General features: G+C 37.7%; 1 protein-coding gene across 3 annotated transcripts in view; it reads left to right on the forward strand.

The window, feature by feature from the left end:
- tshz3b (teashirt zinc finger homeobox 3b) overlaps nucleotides 1-17,724 on the forward strand; it is a 49,012-nt gene that overhangs the window by 20,124 nt on the left and 11,164 nt on the right. The window contains exon 3 of one of the 3 annotated variants that reach the window (XR_015777269.1): nucleotides 17,588-17,645. The exons of the other annotated variants lie outside the window; for them this stretch is intronic. The gene's annotated coding sequence lies outside the window, so the exon portion shown is untranslated. The remainder of the gene's footprint in view (nucleotides 1-17,587; nucleotides 17,646-17,724) is intronic. 3 annotated transcript variants of the gene reach the window in all.

Here is a 17,724-nt window from a genome sequence, read left to right on the forward strand (position 1 = left end):
TCAACATCCTCAGAATGTTGCAACTGTCATGTCTTAGCCAGCGTTTGACCTTACATGAACATTTTTTGAAATGATAAACATCCTTAAAACATTTTTTGAACATTAGACTAAAATGTTTTATTTAAAACATTATTGCAACTTATAGGTAATGTTAGCCAATCTTGTGAGAACGATAGCTTGGAGTGCATACACACAGTGGCTTTGCGCTCCTCTTTGCAATTTTATTTTGCTTGAACAATGGAAATAAAGTTCTGGAATCTTAAAAACAAACAGGCGAAAAAAGAGAGGAGAGAGTGACATAACAGAAGTCTGATGTGTGATTAAGCCAGTTAAAGGCTTCATGTTACACACACACACACACACCAATGTATCCTCATAGACCGGCTGATATGATATCCTATAAAAATACACACACGATGGTTCGTATGACGTCCTGCAAATTAAAGATGTTTCATCCCAAACGTAAGGTTATGTAATTGATATAAAGTTACTGAGTTTAGGTTTAGGACAAGAAACAGGGTGAGGATGTGCCTATAAGTAACTCACAGAGTTCACACGGTTCTGAAAACTGGTCTCCTGCAGGAAAGACCTGTGTTTCATGACACATCCAACACCCCAACCTGCCTCCTCGTGGAACGCTCGCAACCACTTCCTGTCAGCACATTAGTCACATGATCATAGCTTTTAAAAATACATGGGTTTTGCACAAATTACTGGTTCATAATTACATTGGATATGTATGAATTTTAGCGCATTAAAAGATGCTGAGAAAGTGAACAGGATTTGAACTTCGATCTCAAGTTTTCTTTTTAAATTCCAAATACATTAACATGTGCAACACCATGAAGGAAGATGGATTGTCCAAAACTGTGCACCTTTTATCATGCTTAAAAAAATAAGACTTGTAATGGCAAGTTTTTCACCCTGAATCATCTAGACACACTTTTGGTGCCTGATGTGACCAGACAACATGCTTTACTATTACTATTTCATTTTTTACATACTAGAACCTTTAATTTTCCAATCTGTGATTTTTATTTCCTGGTACTCTACCCTTAATACCTTTTAAAGGAACTAGAGAGAGTCCTAGATCTGATATCACATCTAGCTATATTATTTTTAAAAAGACTTCAAATTCAAATGACTCGATAAGTAGTTTTATTTTGTGTATCAAAAGTCTGTCCATCAACAGTCTGTTCCATGTTTCTGGTGTGTATGAGTGTGTGTGTTCATGCGTACACTTTGCTTAGAGTCATCTTAGCCTTTACATGTGCATTTCCATCAGTGACGAAGTATCAGACAGGATCTCTATTCTTCTCCTCTCTGTCACATCTTTGATCTCCGAGGCCGGGTCCCCGTGTGTTTTGACGTCCCTCATTTTCTCACCACCATTTATTATCTGGAGTTTATACAGAGCCAACACACCGGCGGAACCAAACGTTCTGTGAACACAACAAGCCGGGGTTTGAGACATAATAACAGCACGGGAGAGGAATACACGGACAGACTTACAGGAAAACAGATTATCTTGTATTTGTCTCATCTGGCTCATTTAGGGATGTCTGAAACGGTTTTGCTGCAGTATCAAATTTATATTTTAATGTTTTTAACAAATAGAGTTTGTTTTTTTTCCCTGAAATATTCGACAATTACTTGAAACAGGAAATAGATTCTAGTAAGAGTCACAGTTTTTTTTTAAATTAAAGTATGTAAACCTATTTTAGTAGCCCCTCAAAATACAAATATGATCCCCAAAATGAGCATTATAAAGCCTCTTCAATATTCATAATTAAGTTTTCATTAGTGTATAATCGCCTGAAACTAAGAATGGTTGCGTTTTTGTTAGCTTAGATAGAGATAAGGTCATTTGTGTTTTATGCTTAAGTGGCAGCTTGTCATGTAATGCAGAGCAGGTGGATAAAGCAGGAGACAAAAGAAAGTCAAAAAAATCACTCTTAAACCCAAAAAACAGCTACTGAACAACACTCAACTAAATCCAACAAAGACTAAAGTGAAAACCACAATTTAAATACAGACTAGAATAATGAGGAGATGAAGTGCAGGTGGAGAAAAAGGGTGGAGAAGGGGAATGAGGTGATGAGGCAGAGGAACAGGCAGGGAGCTCATTGGGGAGAAACTGATGAGCAGGAAGTTACTTAAGAGGCTGATGCAGGACAGGTGTGCAGCTGTGTCAATGAGGGACAGGCAGCACAGGAACACAGAAGGGGAAACATAGTAACTGAACCCAAACCCCCCCCCAAAAAAACTCTGCAATATTCTCAATAATAATCTGACCAAGTGAACACAAATACAGATTTACTAATAAAAGCAACTTTGCAAGACATTTCTTGCTATGTTGCTCATTTAAGTTTTTTTTAACGTTTTTTGTGAGTGTGTGTGTGTGTGTGTGTGTGTGTGTGTGTGTGTGTGTGTGTTTCTCAAGAAATCAAACCAATATTCTCAGGGTAAAACACCAGTGAAAGGTGTCTAAATGCAGCACAAGAAAACTGATGTCAATCCAGGTGTTAAAGGGTTAAGGAGTCTATCATGTATTTTATTTAAGCAGGTTTTCATGCATTTCAAATCCTGCATATGCAGACTTATTTGGTGGGAATAGGGTAGAAGGTGGCAGGGGGGTGTGTGAGTAAAAAAACAGAATGAAGGAAAGTGCATTTTTTCTTTATCAAAAAGCAGTTGTTTTAAAAGAAGGAGCAGTGCAGAGAGGTGTGAGGACATTGGGGCAGAGAGGAAGTCTCAACAGATTGACATATACTTACACAGGTAGTTAGGAAGGACAGAAAGAGAGAGTGTGTGTGAGGAAGACGCTCATTTTTAGGAATCCACAGAGCGGAGGAAGGGAGACAGAGCAAGCAGCAGAGCTGGAAGCAGCAGACACAGCAGTCAGTCAGCATTTAACATTTTGCTTTCTACCTTTTCTGCCACTCTTCCAGGAATGATTTAGCCTCAAGCCTTGCCCCAGGTTATATCCAGTCTCACTGAACTCTGTCTCTCCCTCCCTCACACACACACACACACACACACACACACACACACATGCTTGCACATTCTATCTTGTAAACATCACACAACCCAGCGACATAAATGAAAGTCTCTGTTTTGATTGAACTAAATGAAAGAACACAGGCTATTTAAAAGCACATTGGCATGCAGAATCACGAGCAATCCGCAGTTGGGGAAACAGAGAGAGAAAGAAAAGGAGGGGTGTGAAAGTGTGTGTATGTGTGCGTGCCTTTCATTAGCACTTATAAACCCAGTCAATAGACACTTGATTGGTTAACATGTAGCTATTGATTCATCGACCATTATAAGCTCGAGTGTTAAACGCCTCCGATACACAGCTGCAACTGCTACTGTACGAGTGGAACTCTGAAACACTTCACACTCATATCTGAAGGCCTGAAAAAAATGATGGCATTCACTTTTAGTCTCACTCTTAAAATCTTATTTTTTTCTCTTAATCTAAGAAAAATCTGCTGTACCTTTTAAAGAGGTCTAATCCTGGTAGAAATATAATCTGGGTGTATGAAGACTAAATTCTTGAAATCAAAATAGTGTTTCTGTGGAATCTCAAAGCATTACTGCAATGGCGTCCATAAGGGAGCTTCCAAGGGGACCCAAGGCCACCCTGATGCTGGCAAAAATAATTTGAAGCAAACATCATTTAATGTAGCGCAAAGGTATCAACCATGGCATGCTAGCTTGTCAGAATGGGGGCTCTATAATGCCCCAAATTTGGGCTAAAATTTGGTGAGAAAACAACTGACATGGATATTTTTAAAGGGGTTTCATCTTAAGAAAAATGGGTTCTGTTGGTACCCACAAGTCTACATTAAACTTGAGAATGCTTGTTCCCAGTTCCCATGTTTTGTGTCCTTCAAATTAAAGTTGTATATTTGTCTTTTTAAGAAAAAAGATAACCAGCCACACCGTAAATGACCTGTGAAAAGTGCTTACTCAGTGAGCAGGGAACATTCCCACAACACTGGCTAACATTACCTACAAGTTGCAATAATGCTTTAAAGAAATATTTTTCATCTAATGTTTTAATAACATTTTTATGATGTTTATCATTTCAAATAATGGTTCTGTAAGGTTAAATGCTGACTAAGACATAATGTTTCAACTACAACATTCTGAGGATGTTTTGGTGATGTTGAGAGGTGACAGATCTTAGAATGCTCTTTTATATAAACATTCCCACAGTGTTACATGAGAACAAAGGAAGAACATTTTCAAAACAACATTCAGAACATTTCATTGATGCCATATATACATAAATAAATAAACAAATAAATAAAATGTTTTGATGTTTATTGAGAATGTTACCCTAATTTTAAGAAGAACATTCTGGGAGCTAAAAGAAAACTTGCTGCTGAAAACATTACTAAAAGATCACCAGTCCCATTCTCAGATTGTTTTTAGAACCAAAAATTGCCATCGGGGTCAAAATTATTAATTTTGTAACAGCATTGTAAATATGTGGTAATGAAAATTATTAATACAGTTTTTCCATAGTTTTTCTTTTCTCTTTGCACTTACAGCTATATGCAGATTTTTCCCTAGTTATTTTAAAAATAATTTTAATCAATCTGCTTGTTTGTGGAACATTTCTTACCAAGTTTGTCATTTTCTTATTCCCCATATTTTTGAAAGAAATTTTAGGTTTTTTTTTTTTTCCATACTGACATATGCTTTCAACTAGCCTATGTACTCCAACAGCATAATCTAATACTTGTAATTCAGTTATGCTTTTGGTTTTTGGTGTGCCACCCGAAGATTTCTGTGGCCCCATCTGGCCACCCCGAAAAGTTTCTGGGGCCGCCACTGCATTCCTGAACTCTTCTCAGCCATGATTAAAAAAACCCAAAACAAACAATGTGTGTGAAATAACTCCCCTGTGTCATATGGGCTTCATTTCACTTGGCTGTCCTGTTTGAGTCGTCACAACATGACTTAAGCCAAAGCAACCATTACATATCTCAGCTGAGAATTTCGGCAATTTAAGACTGATGGATTCATCCACTCTGACTTCCATCATGGGGAGCTGAAGCCGTGTCACTGTGGAATGAAAGAGAAATGAGATATCCGATGTTTGAGAAAATTCAAGAATGATTGCTGGTCTCAAAGCTAAACTCACTGTGAAATGTTATTGAAATTACAGAGCATCTCGAGGCTTAAACTTACAAGCTGCTAACTTCATAGGAGATGTAAATATTTGCGTATTAAAATTAATGAGCATTGACTATGAGATAGTTTTGTTTGGTAGTGCACAAAGCATAAAATTAAAAATACTTCCAGCTCTCTTTGAAAGATAGAAGCTCTGTCAAACCATGTTTCTTCTTTTCCATTAAATTAAATTTAGTGTTTGAATGAAACGTCTCATTCATCACCATCTGTAACATCAGATGCTCAAATAAAGCACCAAACCAGTTACGCAGTTTTTTTTTTTACATCCCTTCAATTCCGACTCATTCAAATGATCCAAAATTGTCTCCTTTTGGTGCATGTGCATTTTTAAAAAGCTGTCTGGTCAAATTCATCAGCATTTTGCCAGATAAATGCGACCCATTGTTTTGTTCCCAGTGCCCAGGGTGATGAGGCACAAATGTAGCTTTGTGTGGTGCGTGATTTTCTTTTTCTCGCAGATAATGTGATCAAGTCTAGAAAAAGCTCCTTTACTTTTGTAGTCGAGGTATTTTTAGTTGAACACCACGAAATGGGGGGGGGGGCTTTTGTTAAAAGAGCAATGTGGCCAGTCTCTAATTAAATACACACACACACACACACACACACACACAAAGGTTCAATGTCATTTTCTAAATAAACTAGATAACTTTGTTGAGATGTGTCGGAGTAATAGTGACTGTGTGTGTGTGAGTAAGAGAGGAAAGTTTGTCACTTCCCGTCAAAGAGGAAATAACATTACACGTAGTCTTGACAAGACTTTATGGATTCCACAGGCCTGATGCAGACCCAGTGCACACAAACACACTAACACATGCAAACACACATCTTGCTGACGGAGAGTGCCTTTGTGTGTGTGTGTGTGTGTGGTTGTGGGAGTTACGCTGTAAATCACACTAATCAATTGTGGCCTGTGTCAAGGCATGCCAGACATAGCGAACGGTCTGTTTTACATTGGGGGGGATGTGTGTGTACGTGTTGGTGCATATGTGTATGTGTGCAGCTGTCACATGATGTCCTGCACACAGCTGTCACAAATCACAGTTATGTGTCTGCAGCACCACAGTCACCGTATGTATCCTGTTGGTGTGTGTGTGTGTAAGTTGTGTAAGGCTGTAACATGGAAAATCTTCATGACATGATGTTGTGCAGTGGTGAAACGGCTGGATATAAAGAAAGGGCTGACTTGATCACACACATCCACACACACGTTCTGGAGAACATGATGTCAGCATTTTTTCCCATGTTTTAAGATGGACATCCAATCACCATCTGTATATCATCACTAAGGGTTTAATGACTTGCTCAAGGATTCATTGGCAGGAGTAGATAGCAATAAGTTTTTAGTTATTTTTATTTTTTTTTAATTACTTTTATTGACTTTATAATATACTAATTCATGTGAAATGCATTAGGCCGCTGCAAAATCCACATCAGGTGTGCACTAATTATCTGCTCCCGATTTATAAACAAAGTTTAGACGTGCTCATAGTGCATTTTAAAACAGTGTTTATCAGTATTATTTACTTATAGTGGTTCAGTTTAAATGTATTGTATTACACTGTTAAATCAACTATGAGTGAAATCCTTTTGGTAATAAATACCCTAAAATGTACCTTTCCATAATCAAATTTCAGTATATGTATGCACCATCTATCAGTAAGCTTTGTTTGTTGTTTTTTAAAATTACTTACTAATTATTTAATTAATGTTTTGGCTGTGAAATTTGCCACAAATATATTTATGTGTTTTTACATATGATGTAAATAAATACTTATTTTAAATTGTATTAATTTTATTTAATTTATTCTTTTATTTAAACTCACCGTAGCACTGCAGGCCACTTTGGCTGTTTCTGAACACACTGATATTGGAGGTTGATTTGATTAAAGTTACATAACACATAACTTAAGCAGGCAAACTTCTCCGAATAATGAGATGATTAGATTGTACAAGGCAGTTATTATAATATGCCAATATAGCCACCTCCCTAAATATATTGCTTAAAAAATATGAAAGAAATAATATTCTACAACAGACAGCAACTCACTGCTGTCCAAAATTACCATTGGCAAATAATGTAATCATACTAAACTTAAAACAAATTGGCATCAGCCTATTATTAATATTTGTTCTAGTATTGCGGTATATTGCAATACCGCATGTGGTTTGTCCTAGTAGTGCTGTCATACTCCAGCAGAACATGGCTTGCTGGCATATTCAGTTTATCCTAATGTATCTATTGTGTTATATTTGTCAAAAGCTCTTGTAAAGCCTGAGGAAAGTGTCATACATTGACATTGCCCCAACCCCAAGGTTGACTCCTGGGCTATGGCCCTGTGATTTTAAAATGTTCCTTTAGTACCCTGCAGGATGTCAAATGCAGAGTATCCTCTGGTTCATTTTAGCTGCTGTATGGTTTAAACAGGAAATGCTTTTCTAACTCATTCTGCCACATATATTGTTGTTGTGATCCATTAATCATCAATATGTCTGGATCATTGCAGCATGCATAAAAAGCTCCTGAACTCTTTCATCTCTTCTTGTATGTACAGTGTGTGTGTATGTGTTTGCATGTGCATGTGTATTCCCTTAAGGCTTGGTTGCCATAACAGCACTCTGATGTTGTGTAGTTAGACAGGGCCTCATTGGCCTTCTTGCTCTACCTGTAGCCTGGGTGACATATCTTGTGGATAACATACACACATGGAAACACACACACATCACTGGTGCCATTTTAACTTGGTTCGCATGACATAAAAGACCTTTATTCTCGTTTTTTTTGCTCGTCTTTGGGGCTAATTACATGATTAAAAATGGCAGTCTCCTTCCTGACATAATTCATTGCTGTCTGTATATTTACTGCCCTGCTAGAAACACACACACACACACACACAGTTGCAGACACACAAATCCAGTGCTTTGAAACAGAACCCCCCCCCCGACAAACTCGCACACTCTGACACACTACACCCTGTGGCCAGAAGGAAAGGTGTTGATGGTTTGCGAGGGCCAGAGATCCATCATGTGACATATCTGCAATCAGACTAACATGCTAGCAACACACTAACTACAAATCAAAGCCGAGGAACAGCCTTGTTTAGTACTCGCAGGTTGCGTTTTAATTGCGTGTTACAACAAAGACGATGAAGGAGTTACGATGTAAAAAAAAGTCAAATGAACAGAGACGAATCAGCAACCCTTTGGTAGAGAGCGACATGCCCCAAGCTACAGTATCAACATCTTATAAAAATGTACTTTTATTGAGACCGTGGAACAATATAAAAGAGTAGAGACCTTGTGGATCGCATTATGTGAACCCCTCTGATATTTTAATCTAAAAGAAGGCCTTAGGTTTTTAAACTGAGCATGAAAATGGTCTGAAATGCCATCGTAAAAAACTATTCAGTTCAAATGATGCTCTGTACTTGCTTCGGTGTCTCGTTGTGTTTTCATGTGTGTGGTTACTCATCGTAGAGACACACTGTGGAATGGTGGCGACTTAATTATGGCTTTTTTTGGTTCGAATTCAGTATGCAGCTCTTTCTCTCTCTATTGGCGTGACATGCAGCAGTGTTTATTGCCAAAGCAGAACGCAATGACAGAAACTGTAACAAGAATAAATACCAAGTTTGCATGTGATGCATGTGTGTCATAATTGTGGGGTTATTTATAAGAGTCAAATGACTCAATTCAGCAACTCAGAGGTCTTCTCTTTCTCTGCTGGTCATCATATCTTTTTACATATTGACCAGATTTGTTTTGAAATGTTGGAAATGTTTTTTGTGATGTGTGCTGCGTAGAAAGAAAAGAAGCTGTGTGTCTTCTTGGAAGCAGAGAAAGTGTTGATCGTGTTCATGGTGTCTGGGTCTTGTCAAGGTTTTTCTCACATTGACCAGGTACTCTGTCACTGCGTACTTGTCTTGTCAGAGTGCACTAGTTTCTTTGATTGCTTTGAAAATATGGTGTAATTGAACATGCAAACAAATACAGTTTTTGCCCATGTGCACACATTGTATTTAAATATTTGCCAGCAAGCACTTCCATTGACTACATCAGTTCCTTAAAGGAATACTTTACCCACAAAACAATCACATTTTGACGAAACTTTTGCTTTTCTTACATGCATCTGCAGCAAACGAAGAATCCAAAAACAGAAAATATTCTCGATAAATTTTGCTAAATGGGGTCCACGTTTAACCTGACACTTCTAAACATTTCTGCATCCCATTAACACTTTTGGGCAAGTATGTGTGTTAGCTTGTGATATACCGGTACACATGATGATATTTAAAGACTGAATATGAATACCATGTTAATAATGCACATATGATAATACTGTGGAAATAATTCAGCGTCTCTTGAATATATATATATATATATATATATATATTTTTTTTTTTCTTTTTTCTTTTTTTTCTCGCTTTGTGTTCCTTCCTCAATGCCACCTCTTTGCCCTCTCACTATATACCATGCACATGTAACCTTGCTTAACCCTCATCCTACCCTTATCTTAACCCTAAGAAAATGTGTCTTTAGGGTTTTGGAGGCGAACAGTCTCTCCTTTCTATTATGATTCTCACCAGCCTCTGCCTCTGACAACATTTGTTTCTAATAAGTATAGAATTACAACTGTAATTCCGTCAGTCGCCCTAAAACCCAACTTCATACAGGCCTCTTTTTCAAACATGTCAGCATAGATACCTAAATTGTTGTTAAAAAAAATGAAAGCCAGAGGAAACAGGCCACAATGTGTGTGTGTGTGTGTGTGTGTGTGTGTGTGTCCACATTAAAACATGTGTGACTCTGAGCCTCATTAAATGAACCTCATACATGGTGCTGTAAACATGCTAATATTTCTTAATGGCACTTTCCTACATTGATATGCATGTGAACTCCAGACTGTTAACCCCCTTCAGCCCAACCTACTGCTCATCAACAAAGACCTGCACACACATACACAGACATACACACCCACCACCACCATTACGGGGCCCCCTGGCTCTCTGTTTTTCCATTAATATCAAGTGATTGAGCGTAACATTAGCAGATAAAGCGGAGACTAAGATGACATATATGCCGTGGATGGAGGAATTAAAGCCTAATATAATCACTCGGCCTTGCATAGGGAAAAACCACCGCTCGTCACTATGCCTGACATTTTGATTTCCGACGTTTCTAGCACAGCGAGAGCGGCAGGGACAGATGGAGACTGATTTCTCTTTTAAGTAAAGAGATACTTAAGTGATTGTTCAACACACACTTAAACCTCCCGCACAAAAGCACACACTTCAAAACAAACATGCACAGAGTATTGATCTTTTTACCTCTTAGGAAGGCGCACGTGTGTGTGTAGGTGTGTTCGTGGGCAAGTGTGTCTTTGAGCTCTCGGTCCGGCTGGTTATTTTCAGAGCAAATGGAGAGCACATCAGTTTTTATTAGCTTAATAAATCACCTTTGTTGTCAATCAAGCAGCAGAGAATAATTGGATATGGTTGAAGCCTTGCGTGATGGATTATAAATCATTCAAGATTAAATTAAAAGATAATGCACAAACTTAATGGTTTGTGTTTTGCAGTCTAAATTGCCTCGGAGCAGTGCTGTTTTCCAGCTTTATTGCTTGCCGTTTTTCTTTCCTCTAAAACCCCTCACATTTTACACCTTTTATAGCTCAGACAGAGCTTCACCACTGCTCTTTTACATCTGCGTTTTGTTTGTTTTACGGATTCATTTTTTGGGGGGGAATTCTCTTCATTTTTTTAATGCATTTCATTTTTTTAGATGCAGGACGTGTTTTTAGTGAGAGCACATCTGTCTACGTGTGTGTAAATGTGTGCGTGGATGGTGCACCCTCTTGTTTCATACAGATTTAAAGGAATCTGTCTTTGACTGACGCTTGCTTTCAATCTGTTCTCAGCAGATGCACAGGCCTGTACCAGCGATAATCAGAAAAAAGGCATTATTGCACAAGAGACAAGGAGGAAAAAGAGAAAAACATAAGAAAGACGACACACAGAGGCAGGCAGGAAGAGACAGGAAAGGAGCTATATCATGTACATTACGCTCCAGCCAGTGAATTTAAGTGTGTCCGTTTGCGTTGGAGCAGAGCGGGCGTTATCATAATCGCCTCCTGCCTACTTGACAGGACCTTAAAGTGATCCTGTCGTTTTATTTACACCCAGACCACTGTGTGATTTACTCCCAAACACACACGTGTGCACATACACGTACACAAACGTTCCCCCTTGCTAACTTCTCCAGCGAGCCCAGTCGAGTAGGTCGGATGACATCTTTTGATCAGAGCTGTCCAAAGAGATCAGAGCAGACTGACAGGTAATAGATACCCGGCAACTAACCAGAGTGCAATGCAAAGAGTGTGTGAACATGTGTGTTTCTGACTGTGTGCTTGTGTGCGGTGGAACTAACACAATCTTAGCAAATCTGGCTCAACATGCAAAAACACTGATATTACTGCACAATTGTTGCTGGCATATATTTCATTTGCAATGTCAGTATGTGTCATAACCCTCTGAAAAGTTAGCAAATTGCCTTGATTTCTTTCAAAAAACATGGGAAGAAGGGGGAAGCTTAACAAAAATGGCCCTAAAATGAGAAAAAAAAACAGTAAAAATTACAAAAGAAATATCTGAAAATATTTTTGGAAAAAGAGTGAGAAACAAGCAAGAAAAAATAAGAAAAGTGCTAAAAACTAAATACTTTTTTTTTGTGGTGTGATTTTAAATAAATAATTAAGAGAATTGTGAATGTAGTTTTCTGGACATTTTTACCTTGCTCTTTGATAATATCTAACAACATCCCCCCAACCTCCTCCCAGTTTGTGAAACATTTCTTGCCAAGATTTCCCATGATTTCGAAAACAAAGTTAAACCAATTTTCTCAGGTTTGAGCAGTTAAAATGCAATTAACAGGCATCTGAATGCAGCACAAGAAAAGTGATGTTGATCCAGGTGTTAAAAGAATTCATTATTTTGGTCCCTTTATTGTGCATCAGGGTACTCTCTTGAGTTGTGTGTGCGGAGACGAGTGTCCACTAGTATGTGCACCCTTGCCTTCTTGTCAAGTTTGATCTCTTCTCTTGGAGAATGATGAAAAACCTGCGATAAATTTTGAGAAGGAAAAGTAAAGTTAAAACGAAAGAACTATTCTCAAAGTGAAAGAGAAGTAGCAACCCTGTGTTTGTTTTTGTGTGTGTGTGTGTTTGGTGGGCTGGAGAAGAGAGAGGCAGAAGAAGAGAGATAGATAGAGAGAAAGAGGCAGGAAATGGCATTTAGAGAGAGGAAGAACACAGGACGAGTGGGAGGTAAGGATTCAGAGAGGAGAAACAAATGGGAGATGGTGGAAATGATGGATCTCGCTCAGCCCTGCTTGGCTAACTCTGCACATCCCGCTGTTTTTTCACACACATACACAAACACACACACACACACACATACACACACCACACATCCCCTGGGATGAGTGCTCATGACCCTGGGTTGCCCTGTGGGCTTTGAGAGTGTGGCTGCTCCAAGTGCAAGCTATCTGAATAACAAAGGACAGGCAGAGGATCGTTTACTGACAAACAGTCGCCCACTGATAATATTTGTGTAGTGTGAGCGAGATATTGTCGCCTGTGTGTGTTGATTCACACACACATACTCACATGTTGTATTTCTATATTTATTTTTATTTATTGTCATGTTTTAAAACCCTCCATGTGTCTCCAGCACACACACACACACACACACACACAGAAACACTAACACATCATCACAGTGAGCCCTGTGTTGCATATATTATGTTGTACAGGGCTTTAATTGGGCCAGCACTGAATGCTACAAAGTACTGGCACATTTGGTTTTCGTCCAACTGAATACTTTTACTACACACTGCCGGCACTTTCTAATGAATGGAGATACACATGCTGGAGTTATTGTGAATGTGGAGCAAGTTTCCTGCTCAAACATGGCAGGAGTAGCTGTGTGAGGAACTGTGTAATATGTGGTTTATTTCAGTTCGAGAGCTGCTAAATAACAGCTTATATTTCTCCAAACCTCTGTCTTTAGATGGCCTCTGCAAAGCTACTCTTAGAAAAAGGGCTACATTTTGCTTACACTGATAACTATTAGTATTATGTTTTATAAAATAGGAATGGGCTATACATATTGATATTATATTGATATTAGTAGGTCATTGTCCTCTGCAAAGTCATTGACCCCCTCTTCAAGCAAATTAATTGGCTGTCCACTGAGGAAAAATAAGAGACGAATTGCGGACTGTTATCCGCAGGTAGTAACTGTGGTGAGGTGCTTGCTTTGCATCGAGTGATGCGTAACAACTCGTGAATGTTAATAACTTACAGAAACATTGCATGCAATCGCCCACCTTCCACTTTCTCTTCCCCAACACATGCAGCAGCACTAAGTCCTACCAAAGTTGGGTTGGGCTCTAGTTGTGGTTGATTTGCATATATGGTTATCAGTCACATCATGTTGAAGCTTTGAATATCTGAAGCTAACTACAAGAAGCACTGGAGCCCCAAAATTGTTATTTGGGACATCCCCATTTGACATTGTGTTGTGAGACTAGATATAATGTTAAATTTTGGTTATCGCAATATAGGAATTGTTGTCTTTGTCCTTTCTTAAAAGCTGCATCACTACTAAGTAATGTCATTTTCTGAATTTGCTCAACTGTTCTACCTGTTCTGTTATTTGCGTTTACTACTTAATCACTACATCCTCATTACTGACAATTATTTAGCAGAAATTTCATTGTGTAAATACTTTTTTAAATCACCAATAGTCAACCATACAATATTGTCCCAATATCAATATAGGTACGTTGGTCAAAAATATTCTGATTGTCATTGCCCAAACCTATTATGAGTTAGTAATTTATCATTAAATTAGCATTTTTTGTCTACGATTGTGAATGCTATTCAGGCTGGTTTATATTCCAATTCAAGCACTGAAGTTGTGGCGAGCGTACTGTAGCCACTGCACATGTTAAAAGTTTGAAATTTTGAACTTTTAGCTGCTCTAAAAATAAATGAGCAATTTTAAATGATGTGGGAGTTGTTTTGTCTTCTTTTTATAGGGAATAAGTATTGCAAGCTGTCAAAATATAACTCAAATCAGTCTGTGAAATGCTACTATAAATAAAGGTTGTGTTCTTTTAAATTTAGCTAAACAGTGGGCCCTGACTAACATCTGGAGTTTTCCTTTGACATCACACTCAGCATTGATTCTCTGTGTGTTCTGATGGTTGTTGGAGCTTCACAGTGGTATTTGAAATGTGTTTTGGTCTATAATACACACATTCAATTCTCCTCCTGTTCATTTGATTCAATTACAATTTCATTTTTTATTGGGCTTATATGACACACTCTGTTTCTAGCAGCTAATGCACGAGTGCTGACCGAGTTATTATTTCACCTTTCATAGCATGTGTGGCATTTGTAATCTAGCAGAGGAGCACCATGTGAAATTAACCAACATTATCATGATCCAGTCACACCAGATAGAATATATGCAGCATCTATCTCCCCTTTCTTTCATTTTTTAAAATTTGTTGTGCAAAGGTTTCTGCCAAACAACAACTACAACAACAACAACAACAACAACAACGATGATAATAATAATAATAATACTAATAATAAAAATAATAATAATAATATAGATAGTGATCTTTGTGTTGTAACAATTTCTTACTTCTATAACTTATTTAACCAGCAGCTTTACAGTCAGTGAGAGGTCACATAGAGGCTCAGTGCTACTGACGACAAGAGTGTGTCAGTGTGTGTAAGAGAGAGAGAGAGAGAGAGGGAGGGAGGGAGGAAATTATTCACCTCTCATGTGTTTAGGATGCCAAGAGTTAAACAGATCTGGAAATACTGACTTGATAATTAGCTGGAATATGTTTTTTATACTTCTGAACTTTTGATACCATTTTTTTTTATAAATAACTGAATATGGCTGTGTTGAGATCAAACAAACCCACACACAAATGCTAATTTACACAGTTAAAAGTCAGTGTTTAAGTGTTGACTTTGTTTCGAAGATAAACTAATTTGAAAGGGTGCTGCATTTGATTTATACAAAATTGATCTGTTTTGCTAAATAAATACTGCACAAGTATAAATCAGCATGCACACGCACACACACACACACACACACACACACACACACACACACACAAATACATACACACACAGGCATCATTGAGTTTGTCAGTAGCTCTCTAGCCCAGACATACAGTGTTGTATTGGCACTGTAACAGCAGCATGTAAATACAGTGTCAGCAGCTCCCCAGCTGAGTGGCATGGGGAGATGATTAGCCTGGCTAACACACTCACACACAGCAACACTCTCACACACGCACACAAACATTTCCGCATGTACACCAGCATGCTACAACAGCTTGTGTGTTTGTGAATAATGGCAGTATTTCAGTGTGTTGCGACGCTGCTGCTGCAGTCACAGACAGACACACTAACTGTTGCCACTCCAAATCTAATCTCCCCTCTCTCATCCTCCCTCTCTCTCTCTCGCTAACGCCACTGCCACTATGTGCTGTATATGCTAATATTATCTACGCTTTTTTGAAAGGCATTTTGCATATTTCGGACTATCGTGCTGTTCATTACGGCTTATCAGCATTGGGTTTCACATGGAAATAATTCATATACAGTACATACAGATACAGGCCAGAAAAATAGTACATTTTAAACAAAAATCTAACAGCTATTATTGGACTGCATTTATATAGTGCTTTTTTTTTTTTTTACCTTACTGGACAAAGTGCTTTACAATCTATTTCCCAGTCACCCATTCAGACAAAAACACAGATGATGGCGGAGTTGCCATGGTTGCCCTCAATGGGCAGGTGCTGGGGGAAACTTGGGGTTCAGCGTCTTGTTCAGGGACACTGTAAAAATGCACACAGAAGAATCAAACCACCAACCTTACCACTGCTATTGCAATTTTACAGGAAAGGCATTTTATAAATAAAGTTCAATAGAATTGAATTACAAGACGACTCATTTTACCTTATGAGCCACAGTCGCTGTAACTGATACAAAACAGGAACTTAACATTTAACTGAAGCAAGCAAGCAAGGAAACACATTTGGAGAAGAGCTTTGAGTTATTTGTTTTCATCTCAACACACTATGTCCTCATGTTATTAGAAGATACTGCTCACACACAGAAACTATAGCTACAGCATGTACAACTAAAACTACAACAGCATTTTCCGTGAATGCATATAAATTACATCAGTGAAAGCATATATGATTTTATGCATGATTTTAGTAAACATATTTCATTGTTTTATATTATTATATTATTCTCCTTATATAAATATTTTTAAAATACCCCAAAAATGTACTTTTTATCCCAATAAACTGTTGTTTTCTTTATTTACCCAAGTAACCTTCTGTGCCATGATCAGCTGAATCAGTCCATATGTATATATATATTTTTTTTAATTATTAATTTTATTTTATTTCATGTTTTAATTCATTGCATAGAAAATCTCTGACGGTTCCTGCAGTTTGTGTAGCTACTATCATATTGCTACTATACCCCATCTGACAAATTTCTATCACTGGGCAATCTGATGATAACATGATATGATGCAATATATTATGATGCACCATCCCAGATTTTTTATTTTTTATTTATTTTTGTTTTTTGTTTATGTTGTAGTATCTATCGCTTTAATATCTTAACATGCATTGTGGGCAGCATTGCCCTTTGCCAATCAATAAGCAGGAGAATCATTATGACAATATTTGGATTTTTTGGTGATTTTTTTTTCATTAGTGTGATTAAGTACTTTGGTCTGATATTTAATTTATTGGACTAGAACAGACAGACTGGTCATGTGTTTGAAGCAGTTTCTTCATAGATAAAAAAAAAATCATGTCAACATACATATATGCCAATACTGTAACCAAAAATCACAAATTCTGCGACATATAGCCTATTGGAGGAATACTAAGCTTGAAACATGCTGTGTCAGTTTGTTATGGAGCAGTTGCCGTTACAATGACATTGTGACATTTCACACAGCAGAACTGCAATTGTTTTGATAATGGTTTGTTTAAAAATGTCCGAAATTTATAGTTGTAGCTTATGCTCATACTTTTTCTTCATCAAAACAAAAACAACATAGCAGTAGTATTGTATTGATTCCAATTCTGGCCTGGAATTCTGCAAGATTAGTACGATTAGTACCAAAAAAAAGTCTCTATAGGATTGTAAAGTACATTTCAAATGCCTCAAGTGATATGACAAGAATGTTGAAACATTTAGGAGACAAAAAAGCACAACTGCTATAAAGTAAACTAATTGTAATGTTGCTTTTGATCATCACAGGCGCATTCTCATTTCCTGCAGCACGATCATGGAGATTTGTGCATGACTCATTACTACAGTATGTATGTTCGACAGTGTTTCTAGCAACATGGTGTGCCAGTGGAGGAGAAATTAGTGCATCATATTGCAATGATACT

Source organism: Plectropomus leopardus, chromosome 1 (assembly GCF_026936395.1).
Source record: "Plectropomus leopardus strain MGB_pleo_1.0 chromosome 1, ASM2693639v1, whole genome shotgun sequence".
Taxonomy (NCBI): Eukaryota; Metazoa; Chordata; class Actinopteri; order Perciformes; family Serranidae; genus Plectropomus; species Plectropomus leopardus.